Here is a 17,731-nt window from a genome sequence, read left to right as displayed (position 1 = left end):
AAGGAAGTTTTAAACTATCAAGGCAGCATGGTTTTGCAAAGCCCCAACTGCAGAGAGGCAGGGTTAAGCACTTCTCTTGTCTTGCATGATCAAATGTGAGATTTTTTTTGCTGGTTTTGACATCCCAATTTGTATTTCTGGCCGCTCAGAGATAGTGGGATAATGAGAAGTGAAAAAAAGTTTTGTCTAAGAAACTTCAAAAAGTGGCAAAGATACCACAGTATTTAATGAAATCCCATTAGAGACACATAATCTGAAGGGAGTTGGAAGTGATAAAAAAGTAAAAAAAAATTCCAAAGGAACTTTAAAGAATTACTCCAGCAGTTCACTATTTACAACCCCAAAATTTCACATATTTCTCTGATCCTGCCAGGTTTTGGACAGTGGTCAGGGCGGGTACCTCTAAATGTGCACACAGAGCACAGGTTTGTGGTGGTGCTCTGGGTAGGGCTGATGTGTGATCCTCCACTGTAGAGAGGGTCCTCTGACAGGCCACCCCAAAACTATAATGTTGGAAAGTCCACAGTGCGGATAAATTTCTAAAAATTCCACCCTCTTTTCACCTAAATCTGCATTCCAGCCACCAGGCCATTGGCACGTGTTAGTACAGAGAACAGTTCCATTGTGCAACTTCTCTTGGCTGTGCTCAAGTTTTAAATTTTTTAAAAAACTGGAATGAAATAATAGCTTTTGATGACATCATAGCCATGGCTGAGATTAACCCTGCTCCCCTGTGGGGTGCTTGTGGGGTTTTTGCTCCATCAGCTCCAGGGATGTGAATATTTGTGCTGTGCTGGCAGCAGGCCAGGCCCTATGATTGTTTTATTGGGTGTCCACTGTTATTAAGCCCCTCTGTGTTTTTTCCCCTTTTGCTTTTTACTTCTTTCTGTAACCAATTTGCATTACTTTATGTTAAATTTCACATGCCATGTGTCAGCTGAATTACACATCAGATCTAAAGATTCGAAGTACTTTGAATTCTTCTTGGTGGCTGTGTTATATTTACCATTCACTCACTGGTGTGTGATCAAGGAATTTAACAAGTTTTCAACTGTTTTTCGTGTCTGAGGATATCTATGCACAGTATAGATTTAAAAAAAAAAAACCTGTAAAGCTCCAAAAAGGGAACATTTAGGGATAACTGGCAATACGATTTATACTCTGAATTATAACAATCCTCTTGTGTTCTGGCCTTATGTGCATTCAGCAATTGCATTATTCTGCTGATTTATGAGGACAAAAACGTCCATTCTTTATGTCTGTGAAATGCATAGCAGAGAGAAGTCTTGATGTTGTCTCAGGAGAGCCAGAGGGGCACTGAAATATACAGATCATTAATAAATTATCATCGTAATAATGTCAAGTTGCTGCACGCCAGTCTCCATGAAATCCAGAGTGGGCTTGAGGTTGTAAAAATATGTATCTTTTCTTAAAGCCTTTAAATAATTTTACTGTGGTTTGTATTATAATTTAGCCATGTTGAGGCATTTCTATGGCTCAGTAGCAATAATGTAATGATGTGGGTTGTGTCCCAGTCTCAGAAAGTTTGAATTTCTGAAGATTCAGTAATATCACCAAATCTGATATCTTACTTTTCCTCAGTTCTCCCAGGTCCTGCATGGGCCACCCATGAAGTTGCCCAGATTTTTGTCTGAGGTTTTTCTGAGCTGCTTTTTCTTGGGATTAAAATAGGTGCGTTGAGTGGGATTCCCATCTTTATTTTTGGCATGGTTCTCTAAATCAGAGACAACAGAGGGCTGAATGACTTTCTCCTGCTCTTCCATCCAGCTGAAGTCAGCAGAGTAAAGATGGTGCAAGGAGGGTCAGAGTCAGGCTCTCAGTCACGATAAATTTCCTTATGCTGGTGGCAGTATGCTCAGAATGCTTTGAAGTGCTGGTTTGTCAGAGTTCACAACAGTTCATTTCGGCTCCAAATAAAATATTATCTGCCTTTGCTGGCTTTGCAGCACCAGGCGAGGTAACAGTAGAGCTGTTCTAGGTCGTTTTACAAATCCAGTTTTCTTACACTGGTTTCTTTATTGGAATTCGTACAGGGCTCTCTTTAAACACAGCTTTGCACTGAAGAAAAACAAAAGAGTGTTTATACAAGACAATAGGGCAGACATCATTTACTATATGGGGTTGATTTGGAGTTTATGCAGCTAAGACAAAGGGAAATGAACACCCCCATGTGGTATAACCTCTGCAAGAGTGTAGCTTTTGTTATTTTAAGGCTTGAAACACCATACTTTTTAAAGTTTGAAATATTGGTGGAACATACTCTACAACATGTACTTTGTTTTGGAGAACACAAGCACAATAGTTTCCTCATGGCTTTTAATTTAGAATACACTCAAAGCAAGACAACGTCCTCCTTTTCTGACACAGTTTGCAACATAGCAGAAATGCAATTTATCCCAGTTCTGAGGCTTAAAAAACTTTCAGCAGCTGATTTTTTTAATTTTTTTTTTTTTTTTTTTTTTTTTTTTAGGTCTAGCAATGTCAGCACTAAGGTTTAAAATACGCCCAGTTGCTGAACAGAATCCCTTAAACATTCAATCTTTAATTCTGATGTCTCTATCTTCTTTCCTTCTCATTGTGTGAAATTCTGAGTGAAATAGTCCCGTGGGGCTCTTCCAAAGCTTATGAAGCTGTGTGTAAGGAAGGGTGAGGACATTGAGGAATTTCAGGAGCTGTGCACACAGAAGGATCCAGCAGATTGCAGCTTTTCCACTTTTACCTTCCAACTCTGCATTGCTTTTGGGTGAAGAAATAACATTCTAGGATAATTGGGTAAAGCATAGGAAATTGTAAACTAAGCTGTTTATTAGTGAGATAAAAAGGAAATTTTCCCTTAATGCATTAGTGGCTGCAAAAAATATATCTGAGTCCAAAGTTATGTATATGTGACCATCATGAATCCCCAAAAAACTGACCTCAGAACAGCACTAATATGAAGCTACAGTAAATCCAAGGAAATGTGTATAGCGTCTGCAAGATGAAGACTTTATTTTCCATATTTTTATATCTTTTGTCCTGCAGGTCATTATAATATTATCTTGAATGCTTTTCTGCACAGAGGGTCAGGAATGTGTTTATGTGTAGCTCAGGATCTGACATCCAGGTCTGAGAGGGTTTGTTGGCCTTGTCTGAGTTCAGAACCAGCCCCATAAATCATATTTGGACTAGCAGTGCTGTACCTACCTATATAAGTAACAGATTTTCTGAAGTGAAAACTCTCAGAATCTGAATAGGTGAGTGGAAACCTGGAGAGGTCAACTGGCCCCAGAGCAGTCAGCTACTGCAAACCAGTCCTGCTAGAGTTTTACCTAATTTCTTATTAAGAAAAAACCAAAATTGGTGGAGAAAAGGGGCTGTTTTATTATGAGGGTCTCACACCATCTCTCAGTGGTTCAACTGCTAATAGGTAGCTACAAGTATTTGAACTGAAAAAATGTGCAGAGAGGGCACATTTTTCCATTAGTAATGTTGACTTTTCTCAGAAAAATTTCAGGTTCTGCAAATGCGTCTCACAAATCAGCTTCAGATGGACTATTTATTACTAAGAATTTGCAGACTTGTATGTGTAGAAGACGTGATTGCTTTCTAAAGAACAAAAGGGTAATGCACAATTGTTCTCCTAGGGGCTGAATGCTCCAGCCTTACCTTCCTCAGCTGCCTCCCAAACCAGCTACAGCAAGGCTATTTTTAGTGAGCTAGAGGCTGAAAGTTTCATTTTGAGAACTTCAAACAAAGTGTAAATCAAGATAGTTCAGTGATAAAAAAGCTTGGCTGGGGACTTCTACTGGCTTTTCATCATGAAATACAACATGAGTGGTTTGGTTGGTTTTTTGGGTTTTTTTAAATGGGCACAAATGTTACTTTTCACTGGCTGTCAGAAATGGCTTGTTTCAGCTTCTTGTACAATTGACCATTGTGATAAGCCAGAGAGTTTGCTCTTTTTATCCACTAGAATGAATAAACACTGGGATTTTGTTCATCTTTTAAATCCATTATATGGTATTTCCCAGGGGAGGTAAGCTTTGTATTTACTCGTGTGGCAACTCTTTGAAATATGGCATTTTGAATCATCACCTTCATCCCAATGAGGAATTTCCAACAAATCAAGAGTTTGGCTTTATATGTACATTTCAAGGGCTAAAAAATTTCTTTAATGTGAAGACACACTGTAAGTTTAATTAAATGCAGGGCTACTGCATGATTAGATCAGTAGTCTGTTTATATCAGCAATGCTTTCCAGAAAAAGTTTTGACAACCAACTGCTGAAAATAGCTTCAGAAACCCCCCAGTGAAAACCAGCAGTAAAAAAAATCCCCAAGACTAATTCACAAAGTAAAGAAGGAGTAGCTGAAGACCCTATCTCAGCTTAGGTTAATGCTGGCCTCTCTGCGGAATAATTTCTTTTGATGTTCTGAGGGAACTGTCTTGATGTTTTATATACTTGTTATTTTATGTCTCTTTAAAGCTATCACAGAGATTTGAGTGTGAAATACTTTTCCAATTTGTGACAGACCCTGGATGAGGACTGTACAAAGAAGAGGTTTCAAAGAGACACAATTACAGTATTTCCATGTGTGACAGGTATTACTTTGGTAAAGTCTTGAAAAAGTTGAAACAAGTCAAAAAGAGAGAGGAGGTGCCACAAAAAATGAATACCAAGAAGAAAGTACCAAGTTCAAGTAGAGAGAGGCTGTCCTGATATTTATAAACATTATCTACATGCCACAAACTGGCAGAAAAACTCTTCTGCATTATTGGTACCACCAGTGCCTGAGCCATTTATTTGCCATTGATTAAGTTAATCCTAATTTTCTGTTTTAATGCACTGGCATGAAAACTTAATCAGCCACTGCTTTAACAAACAACTACAGTAACTATTGAGATAGGAGAAAAAATTCAACCTAGGCCAGTGTCTTTCTAGTTCAAATATAATCTGTATTTAACCTTTCTCTGCATGGGTTAGAATCTCATATTATTTTCTCAAGACTTTTATTCTTGTTTTCCTAAATAATTATCTGGACTACCTGACTTCGTGCTTGGCTATCAAACTTGCTGAGTTAGGAACACTGAGGAAAGGTTAATGTGCTATCCTGCTGCTGATTATGTCAGAATGGGCTAGGTCTGTGAAATATAAATATCCAGGATGCCAAAGCAAATATTTCAATTCCCTTGAACTCATTAGCAAAAGTTTATTTTAGGTGTGATGGGATGCAAGCTATTACTTGGAATAGATGGATAGATTAGGATGGATGGAATTCATGCATGTGGCAGGTCAATATCTATTGGAACTTAATATTTCCTTAATGAAAGCTCAAAAATGCCTTAATTTATGAATACATTCTTAGACACCAATATTTTCTTTGAAATTTCATCGCTCATAGGTAGAACTTTTTTTTCTCTCCACCCTCTCTGAGGTTTGATCTTGAACGGAAATCAGGTAAATCTATGAACTGGCTCATATTTCATGCTAACAGGGGAATGACAGCCATAATTCAGCATGAGCAGCACATGGGAGCATGAACACCATGTAGGACTTCACATAACTTAGAGAGCCTGAAGTTAAAACATGAGCAGCCCATCAGAATCCGAGGAAATACCTGGTGCATTCTTGTTTCTCTTGGTTAACAGTGGGCTGCCATTCAGGCTCAATTAAACTGCCAGAGTTGTGAGATAATAGCAGCAGGAAATTCTTGAAAGATAAATTCAAGATGGTAGCTACAACTGGACTGCTCTGAACTGATTACAGTTCTAATTGTTCTGTGAAGCATGCTTTCAGTAAAGCTGACATACTTAACTTTTGATTTCAAAATGTAGTAGAAGAAAACCTCGTATCTCACTTCACTCCCCAGTACATTCACTCTTGAGCTTTGTTTGCAGCTTGCAGAGGACAGGGTTGATCTGAGCTGCTGATGTTTTGAGCTCCTTCTGCCTCCCACTGCAGACTGCACTCCACAAGTCCTCGTGTCACTCTGCCTGGCCCTTCCTTCTGTTGCCGTGCCAGGGTTTATCACCACTCACTCCTGGACAGTGTCAATGGTGCAGTCACTTCCTCTCTGCCAAACAGCCCTAACATTCACCAGACTTCCCTGCACGTCACAGAGCAGGTCAAGTATCATTACCTGAAATGGCAAAAAAAATTAAAAACCAAGAAATGTTGATCCTGTTTATAGAGGGAATTTTGATAGATGTTGAGCACCCCTTTGAAAGATTAATACAGGGAAAAGTTGTCATTTTGGGCATCTTAGCAGAATTGCAACTGGGTGATGCTTCACCAAAAAAAACTGTTATGGAAGCAAGATCCTCACTTTCTTCTTTTACTACCAAAATACCTCTATTCTAAATGGAAATGAAAGCCAAGCTAACAAATGATGGAGAGGTGACGTGTCACTGCCCAGTGCAGTGTTAGCAAATAGTGTGGTGTAGTGGAAAGTGGCAGATCTCAAACAGCCATAATTCCCAACTCATCTCTTCTTTATGGTAAAACACAAAATGTGTTTTATTAAGGGAGCCTCATGGGAGAAGGTGGGAACTATTAAACCTTAGAGCGAATGCCAAGGCAGACAGAAGTGTTTGCATAAATGCAACTGAAAATCTGGGAGGGCTGGGGGAAATGTTATTTTGGGGAATCCTGGGAAACTGAAACAGCTGTAGAACTTTTGTTGAAGATAAACATTTTAGCCTCAAAGAATTCCTTAGTGGTTGGTGACGAGATACTGATGCTTGCCTTTGGAAAACAACCACTGTGCTGCCAACTGCACCAAGCAGTGCATGCACATTCCAAGTATTACATCCCTTTTTTCACTTAGGCTTGACTCCATGCAAGAAAATAATTCCCATTGCTCACAGATGGAGGGAGAGGTTGTAAGTCAGAGCCTCCCAGTATTCCTGATAGTGCATCAAGCCAATTCAAAGCACTGGCACAGAGGATTCCCAGCTTTTCTCTTGATAAGGTTGGAATATTTATCCCTGAGGATGTTTGCTGAGTAAAGCAACCTTGTGGCAAGCCACCTCCACCATATGGACAGCAATAGAAGCCAAAACCCTAAGTGGGAGATAGATAACTCTTCTGTGATTGTGACATTTTTTTCCAAAATTAACTGAAATGGAGTTTTGATCTATAGGTATATTCAGTGGGGAATATTATTCGAACTCTTTTTAGAGTGGAATCTTTCCCCTGGGTTTGGATTGGAAAACCCATGTGAGGCCAAAGAAAGCTTCACAATGGAAGTTTTCTGAAAACCAATCTTCCTCATAAAAATGTTCTATCTGACCAAATCTGCATCTCATAGGGTTTTTTTCAGCTCTGTTTTGGAAAACCCATTACATACAAGGCCCTTCCTTCGTGGATTCAGCAATTATTATATCTGAGGGAATGAGGAGAAAAAATGTGCTTCTCCATCTCTGGAATTTATGGCAGCCTCTGTGTATTTTCAGGGTAGGCAGGGCAGCAGCCACCAGTCAGAGCTTGCAATACTGAAGGGTTCCACCTGCAAGCTGAAGTTTAGACATGCAGAGCTTCCAAAGCAGTTCTGAAGCATGGGAAGGGGGAAAAAAAAGAGAATTATTTTGCGTCTCCCAACCTTCAGTACTCCTGTTTTGTCACCTCATGGGCAATTTTGACTAATTATGCCCAGCTATTCTTTTCCCAGTTCAACCTCTGAGATTTCTACTGACCAGGGAACCCAGCTTGGGAACTCTGGGTTTGGCACCAAATCTGAACTAAAACAAAAATGTAGCTTTTAGGTGACCCAGAGGACATAGGCAGCTCTGTTCTTCAGCCAAAGGGGGCACTTGTGAATCTGTAGGCTCAGAAACCAGGATTTTCCAAGGAAATTAAGAAATGTCTCCACAACAATTTAATGCTTATGGTGAAATGCCAGAGGAATGGAAATTTAGTGTTCATTAGACACTACATTTTCTCTGGCTTTTGTGTAAAAGCTCTCAGAAAGTCAGAAAGAGTCAACTTTATTATTTTTCACTACACAGTAGCATCTGGTTTGCTGTGATTTACACAATTGTTGGTTTATTAATTTCTGATTGTTTTTTTGTGAGTAAATGGGAGTTTAGCCTGTTAAACAGCTGTTGTCTGATAAACCTTCTGAGTTCATTGAAATATTCTAGGGTCTAAAACCCTATAAAGTGACAGTGTTTCCAAGTAAACATAGATAAATATTTCTCAATATTTCCTATAAAATTGAGCAATGAAGCAATAGATTTTGCTCCTTTGCAACCTCAAGGTAAAATGACATCTCAGTAGCTAATCAGCTTCAACTCTTCTGGCACCTGTCTTAGAATTGTGTTTCAACAGTGAGATTTTATGGAGAACTGTATGCAACAAAGAGGAAGAAAATCAGCATGTCTTTACATCCTTTCTTCAAACGAAGGGTATTTCTGAAAATGAAAACCTGATCCATGTCTTGAAATGAATGCAGACTCTGAGATTAATGTATTGTAAATCCAATTTGCTCACATCCTTCAGTGTCACACTCCCTGCAGCAGCAGCTTTGAGAGTGGATGAAGCCTGGCTGGCCACTAAAAACTTTGGAGAGACTCTGCAGAGCCTGGCTGTGAAAAAATAAGATTTGAGCAGAGCTTACTGAAGCAAAGATTAAAAGGCACAGTTATAACTGAGATTAAGCTGTATTTCTCCAGGCAACTGGGAAAATGGAGGAGAAATCAGGAGCTGTAATGGTATTCCTTTAGTAATATTCTTGAAAGAGATCAATATCATCTGCAGAATTAGCTGGATGTGGATGGAATGACCTGCTAAGCCAAGTCTCCTTTCTCTTTCCAAAGCCTGGGAGACTAACACAAAACAATCCTTTAAAATACAATTTTATCACCAGATGAAAATTAAAGTGTGGAAAATGTATCATTGCAGGCACATCTACTTGCTTGCCCTTTGCTGCAGTGGCTGATGATAACTTGCCTCCTTCCCAAGAAAGTAAAAGAAAAAAGGAAAAAAAAAAAAGAAAAAAAGAGAAAACCCCAAAAAGTTCAGTCAAAGGAAAAGTTGTCTCATCAAATATTTTTCACTTTGTGCAAGCAGCCTGCAGGATTCAGCTTGAGTTTAGCAAGAGTAATTCCTCTTTAATTTAGTGCTGCTTTTTCACTGACTGTAAACTACAGAGGTGGTAGGAAAATCCAGGCACAATCCCAAGTGAAATCCAGGCCCTTTGCCTGTTTGACCTCAGCTGTTAGGATCAGGTTTGATGTTTTGCATACCCTACTCTGGTCTTTGAGGTTTTGGGTGGGTTTTTTTTGTTTGGTGTTTTTTTGTTGTTTTTTTTTTTTTTTTTTTTTTTTTTTTACTATGCAAATAATAAAATTTTAAAAGTTCACAATGAGATAATGAAATATTGCACACAGCAGAGATTGAATGGATGCCTTGGTTTCTCCGTCTATTTCCCAAAAGATGTTGGGGTTTTTTTGTGGACCTTTGGCTCTTTGTTATATGTTTATTTAAAAGCCCTGTAGATGTGGCATTTGGGGACGTGGTTTAGTGGTGGATGTGGCAGTGCTGGGTTAATTGTTGAACTTGATGATTTTAGAGGTCTTTTCCAACCTCAATGACTCTATGCCTTTATAATTTTATTTTTCATCTATTGATAACCTTGCTGTGAACATACGTCTTTTTGGAGGTACCATGAACAACAAAGCATCTGTTTATAGGGGTCCTTTAAAAAGGACATTTATTAGGTGCTTGTCCAACTGCTCAGAAGCTTAAATTGGGCTAAAATTGAGTAGTGGAGTGAAACACCATCACAGAATTATTGTCACCAATTAGGTGAAACGCATGTTGCTGAAAATGTTGCTGGGTTGAGTCATCGGGTGGTGGCACATTTCCTGCTAGTGATAGAAACACCTTCTTGCTTGAGTCTTTTATTCATACCAGAGTTTGGCAGAGTTTAGGGGAAATCTGTGCAAAGTACACAAGAAACCCTTACCTATAAATGTTGGGAAGACCTCTCCCCTCCCAGATTTGTGCCTGTGCATGACCCAGAACCCACTTGAGGAGTGCTTTGATCTTCACCCGCAGCACTTACTCACAAAATGTGGTTTAGAGCAAAGTGTTGCAAGCTGCTGCTTGAATGTGACGGATGTCACCCTGCAAGAAAAGACAAAAATCCCTTAATGTATGTTTTTCTCATGTATTCTGGCAGAAGATTGAATGGTAGCTGAATGGTGTGACTCAACTCTTAGTAGCATTAAGTTTTGAGAGAAGCTGGATTTGTACCTTGGAGCTATTTCCTTGTGTTTCAGTAAAGCTTCTCTCCAGTTTTTTTTTTTTTCCAAGTAGAAAAAGCAAATGTGTATAAAGGACCAAATAGTTTAGTAGTTAATAATTCATTCCTGACTAGGGTCATGCCAGTTTTTGGTATTTTCAGTCTGGTTATCACAACCCTCATCTTTTCTTACATTAATCACTGCATGCTTGTACTCCTGAGCAGTTCATGTCACAATAGTTGCTTCCCTTGCAGTGGTTTAAGACCTTTTGCTTCTTTGTAAGCTGTTGCTGAAAGTTTTCAAGGAATAATGGTTTTTAGACAATGGGCTGTTGTCAGGATGATGTCACTTTGAGAAGGTCATGCTTTTGCCAAGCCCCTGGCTGAGTATAAAATGTGCTGGTGTGTGATCTACAGGCACCAGGCAGAGGGAAAATCAGATACTCTGAGGGATGCTTGGGAGAAATGCTTGAGGGAACACGATGTGCCAAAATCTCATTACTGGAGACTGCTGTTTCATCTCAGGTGTGTTGCTGTCACTCCCTCAGAACAAACCCTATGTCAGCCCCAAACCAGTGATCAGCCCTTGCTGGGTCACTGCTCAGGATGGTCTTGGATGAAGAGGAAAAGGCTCCTGGAGATTCCTCCTGGCACAGACATCCCTCACTCCAGCACTGCAGACATGGGCAGATTTAAAATTCAAACCTCTCAGTAGTTTTTGATGTAACTTTGCCCTTTTCTGTCTGGGTGGCTTTGAGGCCTCAGGGAGCAAGAGATTGTCCACGACCCCTGGGGAGTTTCCATCAGAAGTTTTGCAGAGCCCTCTGTGGTGAATTATTTTTGAAGTTTGGAAACAAACCCTACTGCTTGGAAAAGCTCTTTTTTTATGCAGTTCTTATAAAGCTAAGGTTACACCAGTCTGCCACTGTAGCCTTGAGACCACCCTTTCCACCAAGCAAACACAGACTGCAGTTGTGTAATTGAGTCTACTTGTGTGAGAGATAAATACATTATGAAAAAGGGTCCTAGATGTTGAGGTCCTAAGGGTTAGGATGAAGAGAATGGCTTAGGTTAGACATTGAAGTGCTACAATGTGCTGATTTCCTGAAATATCCATTAAGTTTGGGGGCTGAGCTCCCTACATCTTTGGCTTCCCCACTGGACAGGGCACCAGGCTCTGAGTTGGAGAAGGTGCAGGACCCAATAATCTCAGGCACGGGAAACATCTTTTAGCAGCTGCTCTTTGGTTCTGTTGGTCAGTGGCTGAATGATCAGAGCTCCTCTGATTTATTGGGAAATGGAGTTAGGAGCTGTGATGATCCCTCACTGATGAAAGGGTAGGACCTCACCCCATTTTAAATCCCAGGAATCTGATACATGAGACAGAAGTGGAGGTTGGTTGAGGTTTTGTTGGGTACCTTTTATTTTGTTTAGTTTGTTTTTTTTTTTTTGTTTGTTTTCTCCCATGTCTAGGAGCAGATATTTAGGTAGCCACCATGGAACTGGCCTGCCCAGTGGTGTGGGCAGCACAGGACTCTTCTCTGCCACTTGTTGTTGTAGACATACCTTAGGTTTGAAATACCTGTGAAATTCAGCATTGTTTAGGGGAATGAAGTTCTGCAGATGCCACTTTTGGGGAACAACTTTCCCAAAGACAAATATTAAATAATGGACTGGAAAGAAAAGCACAGACATTTTTCTCATGTTAGTCAATTGTATGGCTTTCCCATGCATTTATTTCCCTCTCTTCAGTTAAAGAAAAAAAAATCCCCAAAAAAATCTCATTCTTGGCAAAAATCTCTGCTTTGCCTTGATTTTTTAAAAAATTTTCTCAGCAGGAAGGCTTTGGAGATGTTTGGAATTTTATAGGAAAGATGCCAGAACAAGGGACCAAATAATGGTGTGTGAACCTGCATAAAACAACACGAAAAAGCAATGCCCAAACTTCTCTCCTCCTGGAAGGTCTGTTATATAATTCATGGTCTCTCTAGGGTTTCTTGCAAAAACAGGATACAGCAAAATCCTTTAAGATATACAAAACTGCTATTTTGGTGCTGAAAATATGGGAAAATTAAGATTATATACTCCATGGTGAATGTCATAGAGGGGGGAAAAAAGAGACATATTAAATGCCTGAGCCTCTTTAGGGAGAATATGACAGACTCAAGACAGACGCATGTGAATAAATCTTCTTTTAATGAACGACACTTAGCTCTGCTGGGCTGTATCAAAAATATTGCCACGGTGTCTGTGCAGCTTCAGCAGCAGGAAGCTGAATTGCCAAAGAGGTAATATCCTGAGTCTGATCAGTGTATCGCACTCAAACAGACTCTAAGCAAGAAGGATGGAGTGTCTCACCAGCCATATTGGATTAAACAAGCTTGCTAAGTATCTATGATTTCTGTGGGCCCCAATAACTCTGTTAAAGGGCCAGGCAGGAGCAGGATCATGGCGGGAATTATTTTGGAGGATCAGCACTTCCCTGGGCATTGCCCTGTGCTGAGGAATGCATCACCATGGTTAATATTCCATTTTCCCAGCGTCTATAACTCACCCATAATAATTTGCTGAAGGTTGAAACTTGGCAGGCAGGGCTGCAGACCGGGAATTAATGTTGGTAACACTATAATAAGTGCTCTTTAATTAATGTTAAATGAAAATGGAATTCCTAAGAAATTACATGCAGCAGTCATGCGACATGCTGAATGAATTCATCGTGATTAATGTTACTAAAACGAAATCAAAAGTGGTAAGTGGGATTTGCCTTTTATTAAAAGGTGTTGCCAGCATCCTTTCACTGATATTTGGCACCAAATTGCTTTTAAAGAGGCAGCACGAGGAAAGCACCAGCTGTTTCAAAGGAGAAGGGAAGTGAGCAGGCAGGTCTTGTGTGAGAGTGTGAGCACAGCTCAATCCTCTGGGCCATGGTTATTCCTGCAGTCTGGAGCCTGAGCTGGTGCTGGGCACAGCTCTGCTTCATTTGGGCTGAAAACCTTCATCAGCTCCTTCCCAGCATACCCAAGACTTCCTGGATAACTGAAATGTGGGGTCTGGGTTATACAGAATTCTATATGAAGACACTGGTGGAAAATATTTCAGGGATGGAGGCATTATCTCTGTCAGGGCACAGTTCTCTCACAAAATTCTGGTAATGATCCCCACATAGCAATCAGGGAAAGAAGAAAGCAGAAAAAACCCCAAAGGTGCTATGTGAGGAAGTCAGCCTCACACAAGGTAAACCTGGTTTTCATGTTATTTCCCATGATTGTGGATGTTCCATCCATACTCTTGACCTCGTTACACTTTTAACTACCACCATTACCTTTCCAAAATTCAAGGACTTTTTGACTTTTCCTTGCTCAGAAAAATGTATTTATTTATTAATTTTGGTGTTAATTTTGGACAATGGATCACAAACTGTATGATGAAGGCTGCTGCAGCTTCTACACAGGATAGAGAAATCCTATGGAAAAGCTCTATGGAAAATCCTATGGAAAAATCTGGGCTACCAGATTTCCCTTTAATTCAGGGTTTAGTGAAACTCTGCTGGGTAGAACTGGCATGGAGGAAAGAGCAAAGTTCACAAGCAGGGAATGTGAGAATAGATTCTCTCCAGGCCCCAAATACTCTCCTGTGAGTGTCTACAGGGAATCAGCAGCCCCAGATGGGGATGTCTGAGCACCACGTGCAAGAAGTCCCTGTGAGATGGACCACGGCTTCAGTGAGGTCATAACATGAGTCATCTGCTCCATCAAATGACTCCACCAGAGTGTCACAGTCTGTCCCAGACAGGATCTCACAGAGAGAGGCCATAAATCACCTGAACTGCTCATCCCAGTAAGCAGCTTGGCAGATTCAGTTTGTGGAAGAGCTGTCTTGGGAAAAAAAAAAAATCATCATGCAGTTCACAGAGTGAAATATTTGCATTTGGTTGAATTTTCTCAGAAAGAAAACATCTGGCTTTGTTAATAAGAAATCAGAGAAAAAAAAATTTAAATAATCTGTTTTTCAAGAGATAAAATGTTAGTTTGACAAAAAACCCATATATGCACACACATTTCCTAGGAAACTTTCCACCAGCCAGAATACTGTTGATCAGATAAATGGTGGAATTTATTCCTAATTATTCTTAATCCTCCTGGTTTGTTTTCTGCAAACCTTAATATTTGCCTAATTATTGTTTTCTCTATTTTTTTTTTGCTAATTTGTGCTTTACAGTCTGTTATTTTGATGGTGAACTAACACTCTATTACATGGTGACCTAGCAATATACAAAAATGTATTAAAAGATCCATACATCATAATTATTGTGTTAGAAAAAAATTAAAAGAACTCAAATTAGCTGCTTCAGTAGCCTCTAGGCAAGATGATTTCTTTAGATAAAGAGCCAATCTCTTAAGATTTTTGGAATTATTCTGCTATTGCAATGAAAGAAAACCAGACTTCAACAGATGGCTTTTGGGTCCCACATGTGCACCTCTGTCCAACAATCTGTTTACAGTTTGGGTTTATTTTCCTAGTGATCATTTATTTGGACAGGGATAACAGCATTGCTTTCCCCAAAGAATGAGTGATATGCTCTGTGGGTGAATGAGAAAACTGAATAATTTTGGCCATATAATGTTAATTTTGACGTGCACAGAACTGCACATTCTCTGAATTTTGTGAGAAGCTGTAGAGAGTTTGTAGAAAATTTAAAGGCAAAGTTGTTCTGCACATTCAATTCCATGAAAAGATGATTCAGAAAATCTCTACAAAACCATCAAAATGGTCAGATAGAGTCAGACCAGAGGTTTTTCCACTTTTCATTTCCCCCTTGCTGACAATGGCTTGTAGGAGCAGCCTGAAGAGTTTAGGACTACAAAAAATATGCAGAAATAAGGTTGTAGGCATCCAAATTTTATTAGCAAGAGGCAATACCAAAGGAGAGTACCTGAACTGATAGTGAATGTTTTATGTCTTGCATGTCCTCAATAGCACATGGTTAAAAAATAATAATACCTCCAAGAAAAGAGAAAAAACAATTTTACACTCAGAGTAGAAATGTCTCAGAGATCTCAGCCTGCCTTGCACACAACCACAATTAGTGGGAGATGACATGGAAATTCTTTTTTCTGAAAAATCCAACCACATTTCATTTCCAGTGTCAGCCATCAGACCACCACAATTTTGTACCTAAAGTTGTTGTTGGACTTGATAATCTCTGATACATTTTCCAACCTAATTGATTCTGTGGTTCTCTGTATGGTCTAGAAATGGAAATGAGACATCATATATGCCATGAATGAATGAATGAAAAGTAAAGACTAACGTCCCATTTCAGATTTAAAAAAAAGTTTATACCATACAGCATTAGTTTTCCTTTACTCTCAGAGTATCCTACATGCCCAGAGTAATGACACATTTAATAAAAATAAACTCAGTTCCTTGAGAGTACTTGAGTTTATTTCATGATAGAAGTTTGCAAGAAAAGGCAAAGGAAAAAAAAAGAAAAAACACCCAAACAACCCAGCCTTCATGTCTCAACATTATGCAAGGGAAGTTGAGAGGAGGTTTGTGTGTGCTGTGTCTGAGAAATGTGGGGCAAGACGACATCTTAAGAAAGCTCCAAACCCTTTGCAACGTGCACAGAGGTGCATTACACAATAAAAAAGTGTTTTCCTGCTGAGTGGAATGGCTCAGGGGCACAGATCTGGCCCAGGGTGGGGTTCCCAAAGAGCAAGACTGGAAAAGACTGGGCTGGCTGGTTAGCCAAGGGGCTCTCTGTGTCACAAAACAAGCAGGAGAATGCAATCCGAAGGGTGCGCATAGCTGGAAAAGATCCAACACTCTCAACTCATCAGTGTGGAAAATAATTACACACTGACAGGTCTCCAGGGCAAAGAAAGACAGAGAGAGAGGGAAACAAGACCTTTATTAACTCTTCATGGTTTCAATAATCAATCAGTTGTTATTTAATTGAACAGTATTCACACTTTGTACAAGAACGGCGCTTGTTCCAGCATAGGTTTGGACAACTCTCCACGGGGTGAGGTTTTTAGGGTGTCCTGCACAGGGACAGGAGCTGGATTTGAGGATCCTGATGGGTCCTGTCCAACTCAGCACACTCTGTAATTCTGTGATACCAAACCAGAATGTTTTCCTGTGGGATGGCTTCAGACTGGGCAGGTTTAGATTTGATATTAGGGAAAAATTCTTCCCAGTGAGGGTGGGGAGGCCCTGGCACAGGCTGTCCAGAGAAGCTGCAGATTCCCATTCTTGGAATTGTTCAAGGCCAGGCTGGAGGGGCTTGGAGCAGCCTGGGGTACTGGAAGGGAGCAGAACAAGATGGTGAATATGTGGGTTGAAGGTGCCTTCCAACCCTCACCACTCTGTGGTCCTGTTTCATTCATTGCGCTACAGAAGGTAGAGGTGTTCAATGGATGTCACAAGGAATTAAAAGATGATGTTTTGGAAAAAAATGCCAGCTTCACAGTGCTACAAATTCTAACAGCTATCTGCATTTGGGTAGATCTTTAAGGCTGATTATCAAGTGTGGTGTATAAAAATTGGAGCAGAGGAAACAAGGAAAAGCAAAGTGAGCCCAGTGTGAATCAGGTTATTTGTGAGCTTATTCCAAATGAGGAAATTCAGCTGTTTGTTTCCTATGGGCTAAATTATTGTTAAATTTGAGAGTACCAGTGCAGGTTATACTCCATTAAGAGCAGAAGATTGCACACAGAGTGCTCTGTTGAAAAAATCCCTGTATCAGTGAGGAAGATGCCTGCAAATGAGACCTCAGCTCCTCACAGTGCCAGGTTTCTGGATCTTAAATTAATGTATTTTTTTTTTTAATAACGATGCTAGGAACAGCAATATTTAGTGAAACTAGATGCAAACCTACTTCAGGGCAGAGTGAAGCACGTTGCCATTAATCTTATTCCAGGGCTGGTGCCAGAAGCTCTGAATTCCATGAGCACCAAGGGTTATCTGATTGTCCTCCTCAGCACACGGCGTGCTGCAGCCTACAGCAAGCAAATTAAATGTAATCATATCACTGCACTGAAATTACACTCCTTTTCCATATGGGGCCTGTGGGCAATAATCATGTTGTTATCCAGTTATCTGTTTCCCTCTAGGAAGTTTTCAGACTAACTAGCCAGAACAAATTCGAAGGCTCTGTCATAATTTCAGGAATTGCATTGCCAGAGGGTTTCTAACACCTCTGGTATTTCTCCCGTTCTGCCAGGGAAGGAGGGGCTTGTAGGATTGGTTGGTTCTTTATTTTTATTTTTTTAAATTTGTTTTTCATCCCATGTCATATTTCATTCTGTTCCATTCTCAAGGTGGAGAAACATAAAGCTCCAGTGTTTTGCCCGTACCCATGGCCATGCTAACAAATGGCTTTCCCCAAAATGCTGATATTATACAAGGTTGAATGACATCAGGTCGCTGCTTCCAGTTCATTCCTCCCTTACAAGGGCAAGATTGTAGGGCAAGTAATT

The sequence above is a fragment of the Motacilla alba genome, chromosome 6 (genome assembly GCF_015832195.1).
Source record: "Motacilla alba alba isolate MOTALB_02 chromosome 6, Motacilla_alba_V1.0_pri, whole genome shotgun sequence".
Taxonomy (NCBI): Eukaryota; Metazoa; Chordata; class Aves; order Passeriformes; family Motacillidae; genus Motacilla; species Motacilla alba.
The sequence above is the reverse complement of the archived record's forward strand: the minus strand, read 5'-3'. Positions refer to the sequence as shown.